The sequence below is a fragment of the Seriola dumerili genome, unplaced genomic scaffold, assembly GCF_002260705.1.
Source record: "Seriola dumerili isolate Sdu_G_001 unplaced genomic scaffold, Sdu_1.0 BDQW01000242.1, whole genome shotgun sequence".
NCBI classification, from domain to species: Eukaryota; Metazoa; Chordata; class Actinopteri; order Carangiformes; family Carangidae; genus Seriola; species Seriola dumerili.
Window position 1 is genome coordinate 3,677,095 of NW_019174497.1, and position 14,647 is coordinate 3,691,741.

A 14,647-nucleotide genomic window follows, 5' to 3' on the forward strand; every position below is an offset into this window, starting at 1 on the left:
ACTTGAACAGAGCCGTGGTGAAGAGTGCTAGGCAGCTGTTTCATTCAGGGCCTCTGATAACAACCCCCTGTTCAGACCGGCTACTGCAAACAGGGCAGGGGGACCGAAAAGCAGCACTAATACAAATCACTTCTTCGATAGTCTACACTGAGCTAAGCAAAAAGTAGTTCACTGGCATTCTCTCATTCGTTTCTTAGCTGATGAAGCCTCTTGTGGTTCAATGTTTGCAGCTTTAAAGAATTTTAATGTGCCGGCATGCAGTTAGATTAATGTGCGTCTTTACAAAAGAGCATATGACAGTATGGTTAATAAGCAGAAAACACTTTAGCTATCAGGGAGAGACAGCAGTATGAACAGACAAAGATCTAGCTAATGGCCCTAGCCATATCATTTACCGTACAGCCCCTAGCCAGACGCAGGATCACACACTGGCTCCAAAGACAGGGAAGAAGGGACACTTTTATTACTTAAGAGATAACATCCTAAGAATACTTTCTAAGGGATGAGTCTTTGCTCTCAACGCTCACCATGAATCAGCAAACAACTAGCACATCAATTATGAGTGTGGGAAATGAAAACTCAGGGTTATTTAATTTCTCTTTTTCTACTTAGTGCTGGACATAACTATGAGCAATGTGACTAACGGATGGAAGCACAGGCACTTAACCCCTACAACACAAGCTTTTTATTTTGTTTTAGGTTTTTTTTTTAGGTGCAAAAAAAACTTGGCAATGTGACTCTCATTTCAATTATAAATCCGTGGAACAAAAATGCAATTTAAAATACTGGTGGGAAATCATGTGGCTGTGAGTGGTGCTTGATCTTAACAATCAGTCACAGATTCAAGTGGACTATGCTCCGCTGGCCCACCTATCACATACTGACCATTGCAATCACCAAAAACAACAAGCCTTTACATCTGTGACTGCGGCTCAGTCCCATTAAAAACCCATCACACCCACTACCGCCATGCTACGCTTACTGCGCACAAAACCCATTGCTGTAATTGGTTCCACTGCACCCTTCATGCATTCTGGACGGGCCAACCGGCAAATGCAAACAACTCTGCAGTAACTGGAAAGGAACCAAACTCTGGTCATGTCTCAGTCACAATCAAGCATGACAAATTAGTTTCAAATAATGGGGAAGAAGTGAAAACATGAGGACTGTTTCAATAAGACAAGGGGGAAAAAAAAGTAAGGGATGAGAAGGGAGAAGAGGTGAAACAAAACATTGTTCACTGCCTGCTGCAGGAGGCTGGAGGTGATGACAGTTTGACTCTGGGCTGATGGCAAACCTCCAACACAACACACACTCCATCACCCAACACAAACAGACAGAAAGGTGCGGTTGTGAAGCTGGATCTGTTGTTTCACAGCGACCACAGTGAGGGCCGCAACCATGTCATTACACCCAGCCAGAAGAAGATGAAGAAGAGCCCCATGGCCTGGAGACTCACAGGAGACTCGACAGAACGTTTGTGTGAGGGTGTTTGACAATGAGCGTAAGATAAACAGAAAACTGAGAAAAAAAAAAAAGAGTTAGACTGCGAATGTGTTTAAAAGTGTGAATGGATAAAGTATGTGTGCGCGGAGGTGGCTGTGTGCCATCAAGGCTCAACTCTAGTTGGAGCGAGCGCTGTGGAGATGTTTGTCATACCAGAGCGAAGAGCGTGTCTGGACTAGGATGAGACTGAAAGAAAATGTTAGCGAGCCCCTAAGGCTTTGACTGAAAACACACTGCCCTCTCTCTTCAACAGAACACATTCAAAGACTGACTCGCAAACTCATGATTTAAAGGAAGGGGGAGCTTAAGGCCACTCATTAGTATATAAAAAAAGAAAAAAAAGAAAAAGAAATTACAAATGAGAGCAGAGGGCACGAGGAGAAGTTTTTAATGGAAAAAAGTGATTTATAGGCAAAAGTAACTAATTATCACCAGCAAGAGACAATAGAAACTCACAATCACTCATAATTGTTTCTTGGTGTGACATGACTGCAGATAAAGGAAAACTATAATTGATATTCTGAACTGACTTTTGTTAATTAAAGCGCTGATTATTCTGCTAAACAGACTTCGACAACCAGAGGCGCAGCACTGCCCTTTAGAAAAGACACTTGCGCAGCGTTAAACTGAATTCCTGCAAGGCATCAGTTTTTTGGCAGCGCGCTGTTGTCCGGGGATCAGGACGTCCAATGATATGTAAACAAACACAAAAATGGGAGAGCGGTTTTCATACAAGGCAATCCTCAAACCAAGCAATTTTATTTGTTTTCCCCAATAAATGTCAAGCTTTATTAATTGACCGATCCTGAGAGGGACAGAGACTGGAAGGGGTGACAGGCAGGGGAAAGTTATACAGCAGTGTGTGTGGACTAATGTGATTTCATCCCTCTCTGCTCTTGGGGGAGATTGATGCCAAAACCATATACATAACCATATATAATAAGGCTCAAAAATGTTTGTAATCCTCCTGTAGGAAAAGTTTACAGGAAAAAAAAAACTGCCCTGTAATTACTACAGCATATCTGTGCACTGAGGGGTGCATGGATTAGAAAGGTTGGACACTGTACATAAGTGGACCTTGGTTTACTGAGAGCCAGGTCTGGATATACAGTATAGGGGAGGCAGTTGAGGAGACAACACTTAATGGAAGTGACAGTCAGCAGATACGCACCAGTCCTCTATACCCACAACCACTGACAGGCCCAGAAAAGAAGGAAAGGAAAGAAAGGAAAATTATAAAAAAAAACAATATATATATATATATATATATATATTATATATTATATATTATATATATATACACACACCCCCACCCCATCTACCGATTATATACAATACACTCTAGCATACCGAGAGAGGAAGGGGAGGTGAGGGGGTGGAGTGGGGGAGAGGGGAGTGAATAGACAGGGAGTGCTGCCAGGGCCTACTTTTAGATACCGTGGTTATCAGCGAGAAAAGGAGAGAGAGAAACAAAGAGGAAGTTTACTGACGTTGTTTTATCTGGAAGGGCATTAAACCGAGAGACACACAGGGGACGAGACGGCGAGAGTGAAGAAAAAGACCATTCAGAGGAAAAGGAGAAACTGTCCAAAGTCAGGCAACCCTTCAGAAGTGTCCTATCTCTATAACTCACGGTCACACACACACACACACACACACACACACACACACACACACACACACACACACACACACACACACTATGCCCTTGGCTGAAAGTCATCCCTGGTTCATGGTCGCTGGCTTTGATAGGAGTCCAGGCCGTGGAACGAGTTACTAACGACCCAGAAAGCTGCTCGTCGGGCTATTGGTGCAGCTTGATATGCAGCGAGAGAAGCTGTCGCTGGGATGGAAACTGAATGTGGCCTTTGATAAAACACTCAAAGAGGGATAAAAACAGAACTGGAAGTAGGCAGCCCATTAGGCCGAGATGGAAAGTCGGGTAGATAGGGAGAGCCACGCGACGACGACTGGGGGTAAATCCGTACCTTTCACGTGCTGTCCTTGACCCTGTCAGGTGGGGCTGAGGCTTGCGGTGAGAAAGAGTGTTGGGCACATCGCCCCGCAGGTGTGGGCTGGAGAGGGATGAGAGGCATGTTGATGAGGGGACCCCACCAACCCCCCACCCACCACCCACCACCACCGCCGCCAAACACAGCACCCAGGCAGCCCGCCGGAGCCCACTAATCAGAGAACTTAGCCACTGACCTCTCCACAGGCTCTATACCTTTTAATGAGATCCATGCCTTTGATTCGTCTAGCTGCCTGGAGGGAGAGACAGATCATGCATAAGCTCTCACACACACGTACACACTCACACACGTACACGCACGTCAACTTTGCCAACTATAGATGGACACATTCACATCACATTCACTGCTGTGGACACAAAGACACCAGAGATGTACACAGCTGAAATAATGAACACTCTGTAATCCACAACAGCCAAGGGCTCTCATGCGTGTACACACACGCACAGGGGAAGTGGATACACAACCATGGGCCAGAACAAGCACTGCCTGAGAACTAACTAAAGCCAACTAATCAGCACACACGACAACACACAGAACCACACAGACGTAAGCCGAGCCCAGCTCAAGGACACAACACCCACCCTGTTAAGAGAAGGCCGAGGGAGGTGCAGGTGAGACTGGATCCAGACATGCTTGCTCACAGATAGAATTGAATTATTGATCGGCCAACAGATTGTGTTATGAGGAATTCATGGATCCATGCCTGGGCTGTCCAGCTCCCTTAGGGCGGAAGACAGACTGTGCGTGGACTCACTGTACATGTATACATTTTTTTGTACTGTATCTGTGTTTGTGTGCATGTGTGCTAAGGGAAACCTAAGGCAAGCAGGCTGACCTGGTGGAAGTCCGAAGTATTTTCTGTGGGCAAAGTGGGCAGCGTGAGCTCGCACTCAGACAAGACAGAGCAAACAGTGAATCGATCAAGCTGGCTGGGGTGATGCATACAGAAGGAAGGCCTCACCCTCGCTGCGCTGAGAGGGCTTTAACTGCTCACACACTGAGTGGCTTTTTCATTGGCACTCAGGCAGCAGCACAATCCTCAGCTCTTAATACCAGCAATGGAAAGAGAGGAAATGGGATTTTTATTTGTCTGAGCTCCACGGGTGGTCTGCCGCTGTTAATAATGCACTGAAATACAAGGCCTCGCTTAGCTTGGGGTCTGCTGCTAACATCAACACCAGCCAACATGAGGTGCACGCCATTAGACAAAGGTATGACTGCATTTCATCATGAGGCTGTGGCACCCAAACGGCCCATTTTGACCCAGACACCTTTCAACAGCTCCTCGGAATGGGGAACTGGACGGCGTGACAGAATGTGTTTTTTAACGTCACTTTTTCCCCAGACTTAATCTGGTTCTTCACAAAAATCAGTCTGTAGCCAGGTCATGCTGCTTTACAGTAAGATAAAAAAAATAGAAGGCTGTGAGGCAACAACACAAAATATTGTTATTTCATGGACACAATGGCCATGTGGTAAGGCCTAACAAAGATCCTGGGGATCGCAACTCTGCCGACGTAGAAGAAACACCAAATCACTTTAATCCAGTCTAATCAGATTTCCCCGAACTGAAAAAAAACAGACACTTTATCACTCAGAATAACACAATTTTTTTTTAACAATCTTGCTGTTCTTTGGTGATTAAGAGTTGGTTTGTTTATGTGCAGAACAGATGTGTGGTTTTAGAATGCCACTCGAGGGGCATAATGTTTTATTTTCAAGTTGGAAGGTGTAGACACATAATAACCCAATGGGACCAAGATGTGAGTTTGTTTTTTTCCATTACCCAAAGAGGAGACCAGCTCCATATGACTAATTAAACGACAGACACAGAGGAATGCGTGATGACAGCCCGACGGCAGACAGGGACTGCAAGTGAAACAGAACAGAACCTGGTTAAAAATAAAAACTCTGGTGAAGGGAGGAGGAGGAGTAGTAGAGACATGACACTGGAAGTGTACTGTTGATCTCAACAGGGAGGGCTACAGAGAGATCTTAATGGAGGTCTGGAGTTGTAGATAAATGGCTACTCTGGCCAGGTCATGCCGCCAGTCAGCACCGGTCCACCAGTAAACAAGCGATGACATGGCCTCTTACACCCCCACTTTGCTTCAATCTGTTATTGGAATGCTGCACACTTCTCCTCCATGTGCAATTGAAATAGGATGAGAGTAAAAGGGGGGAAAATGTCTCCTGGTGAGACTTGTGTGATTTGGGGATCCAATTTGGCAGCGTGTTTTTTGTAAGCATTGTAACTGCAACTTGTTGTCACAGAACGCATAAGCAAGCGGCATTAGGTCGTTCGCTGTGTGGGGAGGAAAGAGACATGGTCTTGGTAATAAGGTTCTTTAACCCCAGCAGCAGATCTACTCCCCTAATGACTGTAATTAAAGAGCCCAGCTCCACGGAGGGATCAATGGCGTGGGATCGGCTCAGACGTAGAGTAGACGTAGCTGCAGGAGAGGGAAGCAACCACAGGGCTGAGTTTAAAAACTTACAGCCTGGACAAATGGTAGGCTAGCGTCTGTTATGAGGGCTTGTAAATATTCAGGCATTCTTACAGGGGCATGTGGCTGCGACTCTGATGTCATTTCTCCACATATCATTCGCCTTAGTTAGAGGCTGAAAAACCAGTGTGGAGTCAACTGTAAACACAGATCTGTGAAAAGGGGAACACTAGGAAACAGAGTGTCACAGGACGAAAATAAACTGTGCAAGAAGCGCAAGTTATCTGCATGACCATCACATGGCTGAACAGCTGTATTCAGATCAGGAAAGAGAAGCGATGGTGTAGAAAAATGCAGATTCCACGTCTATGTGATTTGCAGACACCAGCATAAAATATCTAACAACTTCCTTTTTCATGGAGAAAAAAGTTGAGAGGGGAAACTACAACTGGGCAGCTTTGAGGCTGCCCAGATGAGTCAGTGAGGAATAATGCATGTCATCATGGCTGCGTGAATAGCAGAGTGAGGCTGGGGGGCAAGCGCAGGCACCCAAGACATAGAGCTATGATGACACCTCCACAGATCTGCATTTCAGAAGACAGCTCTGAGCCCCAGGCAGGTTTGAAGCACCAGGATTAATATCCACGTAGACTATAGACACACTGAGTAAGAACAGACAAAGAAGAGACTTTGAAAAAAAAAAAAAAAGATTCCACAGGAAAAAAAAAAAAGGAAGTTATGGAGCACAAGAGAACAGATAAAGAGAGACTCTGTTCTGCTGATACAGGAAACACGAAAGTATGTTCATAGAAGTTAACATAAACAGGAAGTTATAAACAGAAGGGCAGCTAGTACTTCCACACTGCCCCAGTACTTATATCATGACTGCCTGACTGGGCACAGTTAAGTTTCCTGTAGATCACAACCAAGCCACAGACATGTAAACTTCTACAGGTCTGCCTCTAGTCGGCCATAATGCTCCAAGTCAGCAAGGTCAATGCCAAGGTAAAGGCCTGAGTCATGCCAACGCCCTGCATGCATCTACTTCCCAAAAAATACAAAACAAAATGTGACACAGCTCATCTCCAGTCTACATTATTTTCACTGTTTTATTACATATTTGCCATTATTCTTTTATCCCCACTGAGTCTCTCTGCTGCTGCACTGGGTGGCTCATTTTCCTGTGGGGATCAATAAAAATAAAAAAAACTGGTCTTCAAAAAGCATTACTGTTCCCTTAGAAAATCCAACCTCAGACATTAGCAACCCTTAAATTTTAGAGACGGGTGGTCACCTCAAAATGTCACTCTCTAAGGGTAAGGCCGTATCTTTGGCAGTATTATTGCTGCTACTGAGACCGAGACTGCTGCCACAGTTAAACGGTCAGTCAGTGTACAGATGAGAGGCAACAGAGCCAGTGGCATTTAACTAGATTCTCAGTAACTTTAACAACTGCTGTATGAACAGATTTTAATAGGTCCCTCTTGGATCATAGGCTACCGAAAGGCCACGATACCCACCTCATTTAACAGAGACAAGGACATGACGCTGACCAAAAAAAATGATTTCATTTTCATAATATCATTTTCTTTGTGAACTGTAATAAAGTCGGACAACATCGCCTTTACACTGTATTATCTCAGTTTGATGTGGGCTCAGTGGAAAAAAATACACTATATCATAAACTGTCTATAATGTGCTCCTGAATGTCAGTTACATGTGAGCTCTGCTTCACAATTTCATTCATTCAGCCAACGTTAGAATTCATTTTAAAGACATAATGACCAACAGCTTTTAAAAGGAGGCCTGCAGGCTTTACACTGACAAGCACAGGTATGTGTGAAGAACATCTCATCTTTTCACCATGAGAACTTGCCTGACTTTGAATTTTGATTGAAACAGACAACCAAGAGACGGACACCCAACCTCCAGCAGTGCTGCCATCCCCATGTCCACTTCCAGCTGGCAGCAGATTTCAGCAGATGCCAGTGATAATAAGGACAGCATATGTTTCCTCAAGATCTAAATTGCCATTGCTATTTTAGACCACAGTCTGCCTATAGATTTTATTCATGTTGTTAAAATGTAATTCTGAAGTTCTCTAAGTACTAAGTAGAAATGATCGAAATGAACATTTTTACGATTCATTTAAGATTTTATACCAGTTAAAATGATAAATCTGGGACTCTTTAACATACCTGGCAGCCTATATAGAATTATTTCCTTGTATGTATAAATACTAAATAAATAAATAGCTGTCTCTAGCGAAAGTGGAAATAAGGGCAGTAAACACTGTGATTCTCCTTTTTTTTCAATTAGTTGTTCATGCCAACAAACACAGCACGTGTGCTGGTAACAAAACAAAGTATTTTTTCAAAGCACCATTTATTTGTATTAAGGTTGTCCAGAGTTGTACTCTGCAAGTGAGTTACTTCCTAGTTCCACGAGGATCATTCATCTCCCCTATAAAGTTACACTTGCACAGACCATCCATCTATGTCTTCCTTGGTTTGCCACACTATCTTCTCCCTTAGCTCTATCAGGTTGGTGTGACCTTCATCTCCAGCTGCTGCCAGTGCACTGACCCTTCCTGCATCTGTCACCCACCAGTCCTGGCGGGGGCTCAGTACTTCATAATTAATCGCTCAGTGTACATGCACAAAATAAAAAATAAAAAAAAGCAGAGGACCAACACTCGATGGCAACTACCAAATTAACATAAACCAGCTGGATGTCATATTAACTGTAAAGCAGAGGTGATAATTAAAAATTATCTTGGCAGGAGTAAATTGGTCAGTTTGAGGATTAACTGTGAAATGACTCACACAGATAAAAATGAATTGCACCCTCTGGTTCCCTAGCTCGGATTAAATGGCACTCAACATAGAGCAACTCTCAGTCAAGAACAAAAAGTGCAGTGAAAATACATTACAGGTGGAATAAGTGGCTCTACACACAGTTTCCATTATTCCTCTACGACTGTAAGCCTAAGTCCATTTCAAACCCAAATCTCTGAGAAAGATATATCAGCAAGCTGCCAAATCCTGCACAGGCACCCTCAATTTGCACAGAAATGAAGCGGCGACTCATCTTCGATATGTTAAAGTCTGAGATATCTGAGAGTCCTCTTTTCATCATAAAGCAAAGGAGCTGGACTAAACATCACCCGTCACATTACAGTGATTGAAGCAGGCATGACCAACTTCCCTCTCAAGTGTTTAAATGGACAGCATTTTGATAGCAATACGTGCCAGACTCAATTACCAAAGCGAAAAATAAATTAGCTTCCTGCTCTCTCTTCTCCTGCCAATACAAGCCTTGAGAAGAAAGCATCTGAGTAAGATTTCCCAGGGTAGGAATCAAGGTGACCCCCTCACTCTCATCGCTGCTGATAAGTTTTCAGATACCTGCTTCTTTGGTGTCAGGCTGAGATGCATGACTGGGTGTGAACTTTTGCCAGTGGTCTGAGTAGGTGGGCTGGATGACATGCCTCCAGTGTGCAGGTAGCATCAAAAGCCTCTGCGATACTGTGTCTCTGTCAGCCTGTCAGTTCAGCTGCCATGGCGAAGTGGGTGGATGGGGGGGTGGGGGGGGGGGGGGGTGGCTGAGGCAGATGTCGGTTGTGTATCCATCACTGGCGTTCAGTCCTCCGCTATGCAACCCCAAGGCTGCTGACAGCCAACACCACTGTTGTTCCCAAAAATGCCTTTTGAGCAGCAATGGAGATCATGTTTTCACTTTTTTTTTTTCTTTTTTTTTTCAAACAGCTGCCTATATCGCATCAACAGTCTACCTCTCTACTTTTTTTTTTTTTTTTTAATATTTAGGACTTCTTAGTTCTCCTGCTAGAACAGCCCTGCCCACAAAACTTCTCAATCGAGCCAATTAAGGCAGCCCCCCCCCCCCCCCGAATCATTTATCTCTTTCAGGAGAGTGAGCATGTTTACAATATTCATCATGTTCCTCTTACTCATTCTCCGAGCGCCGAGAGCGTCGAGAAAGAGTCGCAATGGTTAAAGGTAAAGGTGAGAGCATAAGAAAAGCAGTGTGGATAGCAGCAGCATGAGTCGGCAGCGGCGTGGGGAAGAAAGTAAGCCGCGATGGGGTTGAGCGCATGATGCGGTGGGTCATGGACATGGCATGAAAGACAGTGTGGGTTAAGAAAGCGTCATGGTTGTTTTAGAGGTAAAGGTATGCCCCGCTGAGCCGAACCTGACCATGATGTCTGGGGCTGAAGTGCTTAAACCCTGGGTTTCAGTGAAGTGAAAGCTGAATGAGGGAGTGGGTTGGTGCCAAGCTACTATCATCTGCCACAAAGCCCATCTCATATCCTGCTGCTGGGGGAGTTAGCACGAGAATTAGCATGATCACACCCTGTAGGTCTGTCAGACATCAGCCCTGTTATTATCTCTGATCTCAAGCGCAAAAGTACAAGGAGGGGGAAAAAAAAAAAAGTGTTGAGTAGCACGGCTGGTGAAGGTTTGGTGTGTGAAATACAAACAACACCATACTGGAGCAAGAGGGCGGGGTAAAGAAAGGAAACCTTTTGAGGTGATAGTTTAGGACAAGGCCATGAAGTCCAAGGGCATGGGTGGCAGCTGTAAAACCCAACGGAGATAAGATCAGAAATCCACCTCAGCATGACGTCCCTTCATCATAGGATAATCCTCAGACATGAAAAGACGAGCCTATCTGCAATCTGAAGGAAATCTCTATTCCCCAGATTCTTCGGCTGTCTAATACCAAACTGACACGCCCTTCACGCATCTGCCCACATTTCCCTGATGCCTATGTGTACCTTAGATAAGCAAGAGGAACAAGGTAATGCATATGGCTCTTTCTCATGTGCACCACACCTGTTTTATGAGCAGCAAGTTTACAAAGTCCACTCTGAACAGCGGAAATGTTGGTCACAGAGTACGTAACAGTCACCGTTTTATAATGAAAGTAGGTCTAACAGACAGCAGTGTAATAATGGTTTAGATTGCATCTTGTTTTTAGTAGGGAAAGAGAAAAAAAAGGAAATGAAGTTGTCATTTGAAATGAGCCAGTTGCAACGAACCAGTGGCATACACACAGTTCATGTATCAGTTAGTTCAGTGCTGTTTTTCTGTTTGCAGGCTGCAGACAGGAGGCATGGGATTGCTTGTTGCTTACAAGGATTATGGTTTTATTTTCAAAATGAAAATGACAGAAGTCAGTAATCCAATGCAAAGGAAACAAAAGAGACTAGGGGATGGGTTCAAATTCATTTGACCTCAAAAATACTGCAACACTCTCTGAAATGTGGTGCAAGCTTCCAGGAGATGGCTTGGTTTAAACTATCTGAGAAAACTGTGTAACACTAAAAAGGACAGGATGAACTCTGGCTTACCCAAAACATGCAGGAGCTTAACAGCTGAGTGCTCACTGGCCAACAATTCACTACCTCAGTTTCTCAGTTGGTCAGAGGCTATTTTACTGGATCCAAAAATACTTAGAGTGGATCTCACCACAAAGTTTCATTTCCAGAGCCAACGGCCTATTACCAAAAAAAAAAGAAAAAAAGAAGAAGAAAAAAAAAGGGGGACTCATGGAAATGCCTGCTTTGTTTGTTATTTTCTCTGCTCCCTTGTATTACAGGGTATCAGCCTGCATTCGGCTTTTTGGGATTGTTTTGCAGAATTTTCAAACACTAACATGACCTGAATGAGAAATGTCTCCTATTCGCTTGCCCTGAAAAGAGCATCTATGATGAAGAAGTGTGGTACGTTTGTCTTTTTCACCCTTGCGGGGGAACAGGAGAAAACATTTATCACCACTCTCCTGCGCGCAGATAAGGTGTCTCTATTTATTCAGAGTGGAAGAGATAAACCCTGAATGAAGCATTGTGGGGCAGAGAGAGAGTCAGAGAGAGGGAGAGGGAGAGAGACAGAGAGAGGGAGAGAGACAGAGAGAGAGAGATGGTGGAAAGAGGGAAAGGACAAGGAAGCAGCTTGGTTTTCAATTGCCTGTGTGTGTCCATGTGAGCAGATGGCATCTATTGGAAAACCATCCCTGCTCAGTCAGGAGACTGGAGGCTGACCCCATGCTCTAACCCCCTTCCAGCCACCAATACTCACACCAGCAGTCGCCTTTCCTGCCTCCACGTGCCCCCTGCCCGCACTAATCCATTCCCACTATGAGACTGTTTGTATAACGTTATTTAATGGGAATAATCCCCAGGAGACGGCGCATCCTAAGTACGGTAGGTCTGCGCACAAGGGGGGCAGAAGATGGCAGGGGCTGCAAATAAAAGGACGATTTAGAAACACAACAAGGCAATACAGTGGTCTGTTGAGGGCCGCGCCAGGGACTGAGAGATACAGAACTGCACAGGAGATTCAACAGGGACATGAATAGTGCTTCTGTCTCCTTGTCCTCCACAAGAGAGACAAGACAGAGAGGGGGGGGGGGGGTTGAGGAAGAAGGGAAAAGGAAAAACAAACAGAAGGCAATGCTCACTACTACCTCTGTCCTCTCAGCTGTTGATGTACAGACTACTGTCCAGAGGTGAGGAACACAGTTCACATGCCCATTTCTCACTGAAATTGCCTGTGTAACGGGACAGACGGCTCCTTGTGAGGTGACTGGGCAGATGCTGTGGCTGCAATGCTCCTGAGATGAAATGCATGGTTTAGAGAAGAGCATGTCTACACCCCCCCTCCAACACACAGCTGTTGAGTTTAACAGTACAGCAAGTTTGCACCCCGGCAGGCATGACTTACAACTACGAAGCGTTTCAATGACACATTTCATCATTTCACTACAATAGCGCCGCTGTACGTTTTGTTTTAACTGTTTTAAAAAAAACTACAGTGTTTCCAAATAATAATGTCTTGCGTATTATGATGCTTCCACGCGTCTTTGTTTGCAGCGTATTTCCAGGAAATACAACACTTTCGGAGCAGCAAAATAAGAGCGATTAATAAAAACAATAACACGCAGAGAACAGCAGCGTCCCTGGATGAGGCTTCCGCTTCCACGCCGTATCAATAAGGCGTAGAATAGGCTATAAAAACTTAGTGCTCACATTCAAAATAATTACAAGTATTACTGTTAAACGCTGAAGTAAATAGTCCCATTCCCACTTTGACGGGATGCACCAGCTTCACCCCGAAACTCACCTTGGAGGAAAAGGAGCGAAGAGAGTAGTTGCACAAACGCGAACAGCCCAGATAGTGAAGAACAGCTCCTGATGAAATTACATAGCATATATATATATATGTATATATATGTATATATATAAAAAAAGAAATAAGTCCGAGAGCAAGTTCACATTGTACTCTGGTCACACGTCCTGTGAGGGGTTTCCAAAAGGCACTACTCCGTAGAAAAAACGGGCTACTTGGGTTGACCGAATTGTCAATTCCTGTTGAAAGGCGACACAAGCAAGTCCTCCACAAAAGAGTCTCTTCTCAGGATATCGGGGACTTTCTCCACGCCCAGGTGCCGAGTCACATGGTAATTTCCAGGTGTGTGTACGTGTGTGTGTGTGTGTGTGTGCGTGTGTGTGCGTGTGTATGTGTGTGCGTGTGTGGGTGTGTCTCCAGGAGCCGCGGCTCAGTTGGCAGGGACACACCTGTGGGATCCGATCACGCGTTCGCCTTCACTGTCATCGCGTTTGGAAATCGGGAGGTTGTACAGAGGGAGGAGAGAAAAAGGGAGAGAGGCAGGGAAGGGAGGGAGGGAGAGCGAAGCGCGCACTGAAGGAGAACCGACGCGGCCGTGTACAGAGAGGAATTATTCCCCTCCCACTCCGCTCTCACCGCCGGCAAAGCCTGTGTGTGTAGAGACAACAAGCGGCAAGTAGTAGGCTAGAGGGGGGGGGGGGGGGGGGGGGGGGGGGGGGGGGGGGGGGGCAAGTTGTGTCGTCTGCTCGCCGACGCACCGAAATATTTCCGCGGGCGGTGTGAACGGTGTGGCAGCAGCCCCGAGCTGTGGTTCTCAAAGTGTGGTCCGGATCCAACAGGAGACTTTAGGGGCGGTTCCAGGTCATTCCAGGCAAAACCAGGAATATTTACAATGGTTTCATGAACGTTCCCGCCCCAGCCAAAGTAGACAATATAGCCTACACAGTTACATAATGTTGTCAAGACATACCATAACAGAAAGGATGTTTTCCCAATGAAACATAAGGAGACAGTTCCATGAAATAACTCGTCTGTTAACTTGTTGATCCATGACAAGTTTGCGCAGCCCGAGGGAAAGCTTAAAAGGTCAGTTCACCCAAATCACAAAACTAAAAACATTTTCCAACTCATCCTGTGGTGCTGGTGGAGTTGGGGGTGAGGTACAGATAGTTTCGGTGTTATTTGCAGACAGTTAAAAAAAAAATAGTGTAAGCGAGGCTAGACTGCTGAGTGGAGACACCAGAATAACCCAGTAAGACTTCCCCCACCACTTTCTGACTTGTCATTGTATCAAAGGTGTTAGTAATTACATTAACAATGGCTCTTTTCTATTAAAGTGTCCTCCAAGTCAGGACAGTGTGGCAATGAGCCAACATCCATTATGCGAGGACCAAGAAACTAAAGGAATAAATGGAATTCAGTCATTATAACCTTTCTTATTTACATCAGCTTTATCATGTCAAAATGTTCTCTGTGAAAAAGACATACAGAGGCAGGCACAGGGCTGTAG

At 45.0% G+C, this 14,647-nt stretch overlaps 1 protein-coding gene across 1 annotated transcript in view; it reads right to left on the reverse strand.

Moving 5' to 3' along the window:
- The window catches only part of plxnb2 (plexin B2), a 126,935-nt gene extending 113,336 nt beyond the window's left edge, over positions 1 to 13,599 (reverse strand). The window contains exon 1 of the mRNA XM_022755874.1: positions 13,132 to 13,599. The gene's annotated coding sequence lies outside the window, so the exon portion shown is untranslated. The remainder of the gene's footprint in view (positions 1 to 13,131) is intronic.
- Between the last annotated feature and the right edge of the window lie 1,048 nt (positions 13,600 to 14,647).